The following is a 14,149-nucleotide window of genomic DNA, read 5'->3' as shown; positions in this document are numbered from 1 at the left end:
ATTTCAAAATTATCTTAAGAAAACAGATCTAGATGATTAGACTCACAAATGTACATTCAATTCATCCAAGACTCTATTGTACATTCAATTCATCCAACAATGGCTTGAATCTTCTTTTCTTGGAGCTTAGAGTCACAAATGTCACTCCTCTAATGGCTTACAAACACCACAAGCAAGAGGACGCTAATTAAGAGAGAGGGGATGGCACAATTTCGGCTATGAACTCTTCTAGGGTTTCAAATGGCTGAAATCTGATGCCCTAGGAGTCTTATTTATACTGGTGCTAGTAGGGTTTCAGTCAAAACCCTAATGGACAGCTTAGGCCTTAAGCAGTCTAAGGAAGCTTCTGGAATAGGGCCCTTATGGCCGAAATTAGGATGGACACATCCGTAATTTCGTCCATGCCTTGTCCATAAGGCTTCCCAGCCGAATATTCAACTATCACGCATTTGACAGTTTAAGTCCCCTTTATTTAATTAATGTCTTTCAGCCAAAGAATTAATTCTTGTCTAATATTAATTAAACTATATGATTTCTCCTTTAATATATTATTCATATAATATATTAATAAACCATAATAACCTCTCTCTCTCTCTCTCTCTCTATATATATATATATATATATATATATATATATATATATATATATATATATAAATCGCCCTATCAAGTTGCTCTGGTGAAGGCAACCCAAAAGTACCATGCACAACCGAGTTAAGTACATACCAAATATAATTACGGGCTTAGACACTAATCCAACATATCCTATAACCAGGATACATAATCTAGTGGGTCGGCATTGGTGCCTTTGACCCATGGTACAATGAGGAGAAACTCAACTCTCAGTCTAATGAATAGCTGAATAATACACTGCTCTGAATATCGGCATTACATGTCACCTATTCAACAGATAGAGACCAAGGCTTAACTATAGCTCAAAATACCCAAAATACCATTAAGTCAAACTTAGTCAACCATGGTCAAAGTCAAAGTCAACGCTTAAGGTCCAGAAGTCAATATTCCTTCCCAGTGGAGTACGTCTTGTATACCAAGAAAGTACGCCCAACGTACTCTGATGTTGACCAAAAAGTAGGACGCTAACCACGTACACGCAACGTACCTCCAAGTGCGCCCAACGTATGTTGCCTAGTCCTAAAACTCCTTTAAGAGCTTATTCCATTAAGCCCTTCTATCTAAAACTCGTATCCAAACTTTATGACTTTGCATGGCTATTAACTGCTTAATGTCCAAAACCCCATGTTCTTAACCCAATAAGACCATCTAACACAAGCATAAGTTACATACAACACTCAAGATCATATTTTTATAGACAAAAACACTCTGAAATGTCTAAAAGGATGCATCAAATGACTTAGAGTAACTCATACTCAAAATGCCAAGCTAATGGGACCAAAATGTTCAAAACTTCAAGGCTAACAAGATCTTAAACAAATCATCGTCAAGTTTAGAGCTTTTTACCTTAAAATGATGCCAAATGGTGATGAGATTATTGATCTAAGGTTCCTAACTCTTCCAAGGTGGTCCTCTATTCTTCTCCTTCCTTCTTAATTGCCAAAAGTACCCACAAAAGCTCAAGAACACTCTCAAGGTGATTTAGCGTTCTAGATGGACGAAATGGCAAGTGAAGGATGAAGAGGAAATGAGAAATGAGGATTTCATGATGCTTATATATGGACCAAACCCTAAAAATTAGGGTTTGAGTATCCTTCACGTACGCCCTGTGTACACCGGTGTACACCCCAGCGTTCAAGGCTCCATGCATGTACGCCTTGCTTACGAAACGTACGCCCAACTTACTAAGCCTTCAGCCAAAAATTACCAAAATGCCACTATGGGCCATTTTGCAATCCTTCTCATGCACTCGGGCCAAAGTACGAAAAATTCTCATACAAAGGGGGGTTAAAGGTAAATACTTGAAAATCGAGACGTTACAATCATAACATAACAAAAAGGATGACCATCTCTCGAGATTATAGAACCTGAAGCTAGAGGAATTAAAAGAGGAAGAGATAGATGATAATTTTTCGGGCAAATACTTAATGGTAATAGCGGGAGAAGAGTCTGGGTTGGCAGATATCATGAATTACCTTACGAGCAATTTCCTTCCAAAAAGTATTTCCTATCAATAACAGAAAAAACTCTATTCCAACCTCAAGTACTATTTTTTATATGAACCTTACCTATTTTGGAGTTGCGTTGACGGGATCATAAGGAGATGCGTTTTTGGGAAGAAAGCACGAAACTGATGGGTTTTAGCCATAAGAACTTTCCTATGTGCGCATGCAAAACCCTAATGCTTGGATCTAGGCTTTCTAATAAACATGCTTTGAATCCAAGACTTATAATGACTAATTAGGTTAAATAACAACATTGAAACAGATCTAGAATCATACCTTTGAGTTCCTTGTTGATCTTGAGGTCTTGGAGCTTCTAGAGTCACAAATGTCACTCCTCTAATGGCTTACAAACACCAATAGCAAGGAAGATGATTTAGGAGAGAGGAGAGGGGAGGAAATTCGGCCAGGGTTCTCTTGCTTTTAGGAGAAGTGTCGATTTCCCTTAGCTATGGGGTCTATTTATACTTGTAGACTCCTTAAGGGTTACAACCTAAACCCTAATTGGATAATCTTCTCTTAAGGCTATCCAAATCATTTCCATAGATAAGCCTTGGACGAATTAGCTATCCTTTTAGCTTCTAGAATTCGTTCCTAGCATATCCATAAGGATTTACAGTCTAAAGCTTAACTATCAAACAATTGACAGTTTATAACCCTTTATTTAGTTAATCTCTTTAAGTCACCAAATTAATTCTATGACTTATATTAATCAAATAACAAATATATTATTCATTATATTATTCTCATAATATATTAATAATATTTACTCTCTCGTAATAAATCATCCTATCAAGTTGCTATGGTGAAGGCAACCCAAAAGGATCATGCACAACCGGGTCAAATACTTGCCTAATATAGTTGCAGCCTTAGACACTATTCCAACAGTCTCCCACTTGGATAAGTCTAGTAACTATACTCACAAGTACAATTCGGTTTACAATCGTAGCTCTCAAAGACGTTGTCAACTCTGATCTAAACAATCTTGTCCTTTAGATAAGGGAACGTACAGTCCTCTGTTAGATATCATGCTGACAATCCTATGGAATGGTTAGTCAAGCATTTAGGTTTCTCGATCTCTGATTTATTTGACATAGAACTTAATCAAACACATCAATTTAGTTCTGACCGGGCCCGGCACATAAGTCAAATCAAATCATCGAGCGGCCGAGATATCGCCTTTACCTTCTTAGTTAAAAGTTACAGATAAACTTCGACTTATATGCATTTACTTATTCATTAACCAACTATACACAACAATACGTTTTATAACACCGAGTTACTGATGCGTTTTCGTATTATCAATGTACAATCAATTAACAAATAACAAATCATATATCTAGGTTTTAAGACCATATGATATTATCGTCTTGTGATCACCCTTTATATCATATTCCATAAGGTGATTCCAGCAAGCGCGGGTTTATTCCAATGCTCAAAACTAGTTCATAAGCACTCATGAACGTTGCAGCAATCCTTTGCTATGTCTAACACAATTTAGACACCAATTCATGACAATCTTCATTCATATCTACTTCCAACATATGAACGATTGTGGACCATTTGAACAATTTCTATTATTCTTAATAATCTTAATTATTCTGGAAGTCAAAACATGCAAAATGAAACAATAGCTAAACAATTAACATAAGATAGTAACGTTACTCATAAATAAAACTCCTTTATTTAATCATCAAATGTCAATTACATTTATCTATTACACGTTTCTAATACTATCTAATCTATGCTAATATCATCCTTCAGCCCAATACTCCTAGCATGCTGCAAGTGCTTAACCCTACTCAGTCCCTTCGTAAGCGGATCTGCTGGGTTATCTTCTGATGATATCCTCTTTACTACGAGTTGTCCCTCTTCTACACGATGTCTAATGAAGTGATACTTTCTGTCGATATGTCTTGATCTACCATGATCCCTCGGTTCCTTGGTCAAGGCAACCGCACCTTCGTTATCACAGAAAATCTCCATTGGCTCCTTTATGGCAGGAACAACTCCAAGATCACCGATGAAGTTCTTCAGCCATATTGCCTTCTTCGCAGCTTCGCTCGCTACAATGTACTCTGATTCGCACGTTGAATCAGCTACGGTTTCCTGCTTGGAACTCTTCCATGTCACTGCTCCTCCATTTAGGGTAAAGACCCAGCCCGACTGCGAACAGTAGTTGTCCCTGTCGATCTGAAAACTGGCGTCGCTATACCCTCACACCTTCAAGTCATCACTCCCTCCGAGGACTAAGAACCATTCCTTCGTCCTCCGAAGGTACTTAAGGATGTTTTTCACCGCAATCCAATGTGCTTTGCCAGGATTCCCTTGATATCTGCTAACCATGCTCAAAGCGAAGGCTACATTAGGGCGAGTACAAGTCATAGCGTACATGATTGAGCCAACTGCGGAAGCGTATGGTACTCGGCTCATTTCTGCTATCTCAGCTTCGATACTCGGACTTTGAGTCTTATCAATTTGGCATTACTTTGTATCGGTAGTTCTCCCTTCTTTGAGTTTTCCATACTAAAACGTTTTAGTACCTTCTCTAAATAAGTATTCTGACTAAGTCCAATTAGTCTCTTACTTCTTTCTCTTACTATCCTTATTCCCAAAATGTAAGAAGCCTCTCCGAGATCCTTCATAGCGAAACACTTCCCGAGCCAGGACTTAACCTCCTGCAGAGTCGGGATGTCGTTTCCTATGAGTAATATGTCATCGACATATACAACGAGGAAGCTTACTATACTCCCACTGGCTTTGACATATACACAAGATTCGTCTTCGCTTCATACAAATCCAAACTCTTTGACTTTCTCATCGAAGCAAAGATTCCATCTGCGAGACGCTTGCTTAAGTCCATAAATGGACTTCTCAAGCTTACACACTCTATTCGGATGCTTCGGATCCACAAACCCCTCTGGCTGAGCCATGTAAACATCCTCAGCCAACTTTCCGTTAAGGAAGGCAGTCTTGACATCCATTTGCCAAATTTCATAATCATGAAATGCGGCAATTGCTAGCATCACTCTAATAGATTTAATCTTCGCAACTGGTGAGAAGGTCTCATCATAGTCAACTCCGGGAGTTTGAGTAAAGCCCTTCGCGACCAATCCCGCTTTATATGTGTGTACATTTCCATCCATGTCGGTCTTCTTCTTGAAGATCCATTTGCACCCTACGGTCTTACGTCCGGGCACGTAATCAACCAAATTCCAAACTTGGTTATCATACATGGATTGGATCTCGCTACCCATTGCCTCTTTCCACTTTGCAGACTCCGGGCCTGCCATGGCTTCCTTATAGCTATTAGGTTCATCAAGGTTTACTAGTGTACCATCACTAATATACGTGTCCCCTTCGGTAGTAATATGAAAGCCATAAAACTGGGGATGAACTTTAACTCTATCGGAACGTCTAAGAGGTAAGGATTCGTCAATCGGTTCAACCGGAGTTTCCTCCTCGGGTTGAATGCCAGCAACAGAGGTTCCTTCATCTATCGACTCTTGAATCTCTTCAAGTTCGATTTGCCTCCCACTGTCTCCTTGGCTCATGAGTTCTCGCTCTCGGAAAACTCCTCTCCTCGCAACGAAGACAACATTGTCCTTCGGTCTATAGAAGAGATATCCAAAGGATGTCTGCGGGTAGCCGATGAAAATACATCGCTCACTTCGAGGTTCAAGCTTGTCATGAGTATCTCATCTTACGAAAGCCTCGCAACCCCAAACCTTGATATGTGCCAATGAGGGAGCTTTCCCTGTCCACATCTCGTGAGGTGTTTTGGCAACCTTCTTAGTAGGGACTCGGTTAAGGATATGGGCGGCAGTCTCTAAGGCATGCCCCCAAAAAGAGATAGGTAGTGAAGCACGACTCATCATAGAGCGAACCATATCTAATAAGGTTCGATTACGCCTTTCTGCCACACCATTTAACTGCGGTGTCCTAGGAGGCGTCAATTGTGAAACTATTCCACACTCCTTGAGATAATCGTGGAATTCAAGACTTAGGTATTCTCCTCCTCGATCGAATCGAAGCATCTTGATTTTCCTGCCCAATTGATTCTCTACTTCATTCTTGAACTCTTTGAACTTTTCAAAGGTGTCTGACTTTTGCTTGATTAAGTAGATATACCCATATCTACTATAGTCATCGGTAAAAGTCACATAGAAGCGGTTCCCATCCTTCGTGGTTGATCTAAACGGTCCACATACATCGGTATGTATTAGGTCCAATAGACCCTCGCCCCTTTTACATGTACTCGAGAAGGGTGACTTAGTCATCTTTCCAAGCAAACAAGACTCGCATGTGTCATCTTCCCTAAGGTCGAATGACTCCAACACTCCATTCTTTTGGAGTTGGGCTATGCGTTTCTTGTTAACATGTCCAAGACAACAATGCCACAAGGATGCTTTATCCATACTAGTGGAAGAATCAATATTTAAAACATCATTTCCTAAGTTATCAACAATCATAACGGTTTCATATATTCCATTACATGGTATAGCTTCAAAGTAAAAGACACCATTTAGATAAGCCAAAATAGAACCATTCTCATTATTAAAAGAAAATCTAAATCCTTGTCTATATAAACCATGAAATGAAATGATGTTTCTAGCCATTTCTGGCGAATAGCAACAATTGTTCAAATCTAAAACCAAACTATTCCTAAGCACTAAAGAATACACTCCAATCTTGGTCACAGGCGACGATCTTCTGTTCCCCATGATTAGATTGATCCTTCCTTGCTCCACATCCCTACTTCTTCTTAGTCCCTGCACATTAGAACAAATGTGATAACCACAACCGGTATCAAGAACCCAAGAAATAGCATGATTAGAATCGTTAGATTTGATTGTGTATATACCTGCGAAAGATGGCTTGATCTTTCCCTCTTTGATTACTTGCAGGTAATCCGGGCAGCTTCTCTTCCAATGTCCTATCTTGTGGCAGTGGTGGCACTCTGCCTCCTTTGGGTTAGAGCAAGGCTTAGCGGGATCAACTTTGGTCCCACTAGAAGAGGCACCATCTCGGGCTTTCACCTTGCGATAGTTCTTCGATGAAGCTTTCCTCTTCTTTCCCTTTCCTTGACCAATATCCAAGACAGGAGCAGCGGGCGGATTGGGAGTAGGTGTAACAGACTTGTCCTTGAAGTTGCTCTCAGCGACCCTCAAGAGACCTTGGAGTTTGCTTAGGGTGACCTCTTCTTTGTTCATGTGGTAGGTCATCCTAAATTGGTTGTACATCGGAGGCAAAGAGTGAAGCACCATATCGATCGCCAAGTCTTCACCGAAGTCAACATTTAACTTGCGAAGGCGGTCGACATACCTTTGCATCTTTTGCAGGTGCACGGTAAGAGATTCTCCATGTCCCATCTTAGCGGAAATCATGTTGGTGAAAATCTCATAACGCTCTTGTCTCGCGTTTTGGTGGTATCTCTCCAATAAGTCTTGGTGCATCTCGTACGGGTACATGTCCTCGTAGGACTTTTGGAATTCGGAGTTCATGGTAGCGATCATGATGCAATGTACCTTCGTTGCATCTCGCTCATGAGTCTCAAAAGCGGTGATTTCGGAGGGAGTAGCAATTTCGGGGTTGATTTTCTCGAGCTTCTCATCGAGGACATACTCCTTATCCTCATAGCGAGCAATGGTGCGAATGTATCTTATCCATTCGCTAAAGTTCGTTCCATCGAAGGTGACCTTTTGGCAAAGGCTCATCAACGTGAAAGAACTAGCAGCAGCGTTGTTTGCGTTCGACATCTTCAATTAGAAAGGACAAAGATAGATTAGAATAAGAATCACTAATTATCATCCAATAAGAAAAATTAGGGCTAGGATCCAACAATAACATTTACATATTAGAAAAGGGATGTCGTAATCTAACATGCAAATAAATTGAAGGTAAGTGAATGACGATTCACTAATTCTCCATCACAAAACTTAAACTATTAGTCCTAAGTGTTTTTTGAGAATTCCTAGGTTCGGATGAGATTCATTGAAACTATTCAATGGCATGTTTAAATCTCGATATGCCCCTCTTGTTTGTGACTGGGATACCGAGGATCACAAAGCGGGTGTGAATTACCATGCAAATTCACATGGTGCCTTCATTGTAACGATCACCTATTCGATGTGCCGGTAAACCACACACGCTCCATTGAACTATGATAAACAATGAATCACCCTTTGCCACCTTCGCTTAGAACCAATTAGTGTGTCGGTAAACCACACACGCTCCACTAACTTCTTAGCAAGGTGCAAAGTGTAATTTCATGGGATTGCATCAATTCACTTTTCCTAAAGTAACTAAGATTGGGAAATTTTTAAAATATGTGTAGTTACTTTATATTTCTTATTATACTTTTAATGAGAGGATGAGGTTGCCCTATCCTACCCGTTCGGCTAACGACCCTCCACCAATCAAGCAAGCGGTGGGTGTGAGTGTACACCCATTAAGCGCCATTTTATAGGCCGCAACCTTATACCCACCTTATAGATCGGCTTTGTGAATGAGGCCTACTAACGGTAAGACTAGCATTTAGTTATATATATATATATATATATATATATATATATATATATATATATATTGTTCTAGTAATATCATATTAGTATAGGGCTATATTTTAAAACCCTTTAAAATCTAGGGTTTGAAATTTAAGTTGTCTAAATTAAACTTTTAATCACAAATATGAATTTCAAAACTTGTGGGTAAGTTTTAAACATTTAAAACATGGAGGATCAAACAACAAATAATTCCAATTAACAATTAATATCCTAATTATCTATATTTGATTTTATTCAAGATAATTACCAAAATAATTAAAATAATTAATTAATTATCATATAAAGAAATTAAATATTTTATTAGTTGACAAATACCTTTAACTAGATCAAGATAATAGTCATATATATCAAAAAATCGGATTTAGATTGATCTAATATGATTAAGGTAAGTTTCCATAAGATAATTATGAAAAAATCCCGAATCTGGTCATTCCTGACGCCTGGACTCGCCGAGTGCACAAGGGGACTCGCCGAGTCCACCTTCGAACTTGCCGAGTCCATGACTCAGAAACCTAAAAATCGAATTTTGCAGGTTTGTTTCAGTTAATCAAGCAACAATTTAAAGAAAACCAAGCTAGGTTCTGATACCACTGATGGGTTTTAGCCATAAGAACTTTCCTATGTGCGCATGCAAAACCCTAATGCTTGGATCTAGGCTTTCTAATAAACATGCTTTGAATCCAAGACTTATAATGACTAATTAGGTTAAATAACAACATTGAAACAGATCTAGAATCATACCTTTGAGTTCCTTGTTGATCTTGAGGTCTTGGAGCTTCTAGAGTCACAAATGTCACTCCTCTAATGACTTACAAACACCAATAGCAAGGAAGATGATTTAGGAGAGAGGAGAGGGGAGGAAATTCGGCCAGGGTTCTCTTGCTTTTAGGAGAAGTGCCGATTTCCCTTAGCTATGGGGTCTATTTATACTTGTAGACTCCTTAAGGGTTACAACCTAAACCCTAATTGGATAATCTTCTCTTAAGGCTATCCAAATCCTTTCCATAGATAAGCCTTGGACGAATTAGCTATCCTTTTAGCTTCTAGAATTCGTTCCTAGCATATCCATAAGGATTTACAGTCTAAAGCTTAACTATCAAACAATTGACAGTTTATAACCCTTTATTTAATTAGTCTCTTTAAGTCACCAAATTAATTCTAATTAATTCTATGACTTATATTAATCAAATAACAAATATATTATTCATTATATTATTCTCATAATATATTGATAATATTTACTCTCTCGTAATAAATCATCCTATCAAGTTGCTATGGTGAAGGCAACCCAAAAGGACCATGCACAACCGGGTCAAATACTTGCCTAATATAGTTGCAGCCTTAGACACTATTCCAACAGAAACATCATGCATCATTGTTATAATGGACCTACTGGAGGGCATCATAGAGCACAATACACATCAAAGAAAGTAGTTGATGTAGGATTCTTTTGGCCTACAACATTCAAGGATGCCACTACCTTTGTCAAAGAATATGACTCGTGTCAAACACCGGGCAACATCTCTTTGCGCAATGAAATGCCTCAAAGTATCATTCAAGTTTGTAAGGTGTTTGATATTTGGGGAATCGACTTTATGGGACCATTTCCAGCCTCACGAGGTAACAAGTACATCCTAGTAGCGCTCGACTATATGTTGAAGTCGGCGAAAGCTCAATCTTTACCCACTAATGACACATGTGTTGTCACTAAATTTCTAAAAAGATGTTATTTTCTTGTTTTGGCATGCCTTGAGCATTAATCAGTGATCGGGGATCCGACTTTTGTAATTAACAACTTGAAAAGGTGTTATAAAAATATGGTGTACACAATAAATTTGCAACACCTTATCATCCTCAAACAAGTGAGCAAAGTGAAATAACAAAACGGGCATTAAAAAGAATTCTTGAAAGGTCGATCGGTAATAATAAAAATGTATGGTTCGACATAATTGATGATGCAGTGTGGGTATTTCGAACTTCTTTTGAAACTCCAAGTTTGTACTACGCCTTATAGGCTAGTTTTTGGAAAAAAGTTGTCACCTTTCGGTTGAAATCGAACACAATGCATTTTGGGATTTGATGAGTTGTAATTTTGAATTCGCCGAATTGCGTACTAACCGATTGATGCAGATGAATGCCTTACAAGAGTTAAGAAACAAAGCATACACTAACTCTTTGTTCTATAGGACAAAACAAAGAAATGAAATGATGCTAGGTAAAGAGGGAATAATGATTTCGATCTTGGTAAAAAGTTCATACTTTTCAACTCAAGTATGAAGCCCTTTCCAGGAAAGCTGAAGACACGATGGTGCTGACCATTTGTGGTGAAAGAAACGTTTCAATATGGAGCCATTAAGATATACAAAGTAGACAGGACAACTTTTCAAGTTAATAAGCATATAGTGAAGCATTACGAAGAATGAATGCCAAAAGGAAGAAAAGGAAGGAGAGGGCGTGGTCCTAGATGAAACTGCTACAATGTAGAGAGGGAATGAGTCCAACTCAAGACTCCTCAAAAAGTAGCACTTACGGGAGGCAACCCGTGTTTTTGCTATCTGATTTTACAGGTATAGAACCTCATATGCAATCTGCTCCACAAAGAGTTCATAAGGCAATCTAAATTTCTAGTGGTATGACTTTCCCGAAGTCGTGGCAGCTGCTATGTTATTGGAATGTTGAAACAAGTTGGGATGGTTACGAACCAAAGACATCAATATACCACTAATATTATATTGGAATTGGATTCAAGATGCAGGGGCAGGGAACAAACTGAGCCATCTCTCACGAATTTGTTTAGTCAAGATGGGGTACAAATTACTTGTATGGGGTGGAGACGATTATTTAGGCTTCAAGAGCATGTGTATGTGGAGCTATGTGTGGAGTTTTTCGCTACAGTCCATTTTTTAAAACAAGATGGCATCAATGATTTAAAAAAATTAACTTTTTGTCTTAGGGGACAAAGGATGGAACTTAGTCTTGCTAAACTTTCATAGCGGTTAAATCTGTACAACTGATTAGAGGCAACTTCTCCTAAGTTTACTGTCTTCTTGGATCATTGTCACAAGCGATTACCAGTTCATGTTACAAAAGCTGAGTGGTGGACTACGATTGCCAATGGAGCATACACCGTAGGAACTGCAGCCGAAGGAAAGATCAGAAAAGAGGTGCACAGATTCATTCAAAGGCTGATCATATGCATTCTCAATCAAAAGAAAGAAGGGAATCGAGTGCCTCTACTCGATGTATTTTATGTTGTGTATCATTACACCAAATGTATTTTTCAACCTTCCTTATTATGTTTCAGATTTTCTGACATAATGGGCATGCCAGAGCAGGACTGGGGCCCCTATTTATGGTGGAATGATGGTCACCAAATTGGCTTGATCTTTTCGGATATTTAATGAGCCCAATGCAGTGCTTCTCACGAGGATGGATGGATGTTTGTTATAGCCATGTTTATTTAAAACTTCTCATATCGTGAAGGATCCAGGAAGTGACAATTACTCAGTGCCTTTTGATGATCCAGTTGAAGTTCTAGAGGAGCACCAGAATGTTTGGTCGAGGGTGAATGAGCAGGGAGCTCGAGATGCAGCCATGGGGGATGGATTATCCATAGATCCTTATCACATTATGGCTCGGAAATATGATGATGACATTTGTCGGAGGATTGAGCTTTATGGGGTACTCTATGGAAGCTATGATGCATCACCTATAAATAGTACTGATGGGTTTTAGCCATAAGACTTTCCTATGTGCGCATGCAAAACCCTAATGCTTGGATCTGGGCTTTCTAATTAAACATGCTTTGAATCCAAGACTTCTAATGACTAATTAGGTATAAGAACAATACTAAATCAGATCTAGAATCATACCTTTGAATCTCTTGTTTGATCTTGTTGTCTTGGAGCTCTAGAGTCACAATTGTCACTCCTCTAATGGTTTACAAACACCAAATAGCAAGGAGGATGATTTGAGAGAGAGGAGAGGGGAGGAATTCAGCCAGGGTTCTCTACTTTAGATCAAGTGCCAATTTCCCTTAACCATAGGGTCTATTTATACTTGTAGACTCCTTAAGGGTTACAGCTTAAACCCTAATTGGATAATCTTCTCTTAAAGCAATCCAAATCCATTCCTTAGATAGACTTGGACGATTTTAAGCTATCTCTAGCTTCTAGAATCCGTCCACCCCTATCCAATATGGATTTACAGTCTAAAGTTTAACTATCAAACAATTGACAGTTTATACCCTCTTATTTAATTAATCTCTTTAAGTCACCAAATTAATTCTAATTAATTCTATGACTTATATTAATCAAATAACAATATTATTATTCTTTATATTATTCTCATAATATATTAATAATATATATTCTCTCTTAATAAATCATCCTATCAAGTTGCTATGGTGAAGGCAACCCAAAAGGACCATGCACAACCGGGTCAAATACTTGCCTAATATAGTTGCAGCCTTAGACACTATTCCATCAGTCTCCCACTTGGATAAGTCTAGTAACTATATGCACAAGTATAATTCGATTTGCAATCGTAGCTCTCAAAGACGCTGTCAAACTCTGATCTAAACAATCTTGTCCTTTAGATAAAGGATCGTACAGTCCTCTGTTAGATATCATGCTGACAATTCTATGGAATGATTAGTCAAGCATTTAGGTTTCTCGATCTCTGATTTATTTGGCATAGAACTTAATCGAACACATCAATTCAGTTCTGACCGGGCCCGACACATAAGTCAAATCAAATCATCGAGCGGCCGAGATATCGCTTTTACCCTCTTGGGATAAAAGTTACAGATAAACTTCGACTTATATGCATTTACTTATTCATTAATCAACTATACACAACAATGCGTTTTATGACACCGAGTTACTGATGCGTTTTTCGCATTATCAATGTACAATCAATTAACAAATAACAAACCATATATCTAGGTTTTAAGACTATATGATATTATCGTCTTGCGATCACCCTTTTATATCATATTCCATAAGGTGATTCCAGCAAGCGCGGGTTTGTTCCAATGCTCAAAGCTAGTTCATAAGCACTCATGAACGTCGTAGCAACCCTTTGCTATGTCTAATACCATTTAGACAATCTACGCACTAATTCACGACAATCTTCATTCATATCTACTTCCAACATATGAACGATTGTGGACAATTTGAATAATTAAACTCAATTATTATGGAAGTCAAAACATGCAAAATGAAACAATAGTTAAACAATTAACATAAGACAGTAACATTACTCATAAATAATACTCCTTTATTTAATCATCAAATGTTAATTACATTTATCTATTACACGTTTCTACTACTATCTAATCTATGCTAACATCATCCTTCAGCCCAATACTCCTAGCATGCTGCAAGTGGTTAACCTTACTCAGTCCCTTCGTAAGCGGATCTGCTGGGTTATCTTCTGATGATATCCT

Source organism: Lactuca sativa, chromosome 4 (assembly GCF_002870075.4).
Source record: "Lactuca sativa cultivar Salinas chromosome 4, Lsat_Salinas_v11, whole genome shotgun sequence".
In the NCBI taxonomy this organism is placed as follows: Eukaryota; Viridiplantae; Streptophyta; class Magnoliopsida; order Asterales; family Asteraceae; genus Lactuca; species Lactuca sativa.
The sequence above is the reverse complement of the archived record's forward strand: the minus strand, read 5'-3'. Positions refer to the sequence as shown.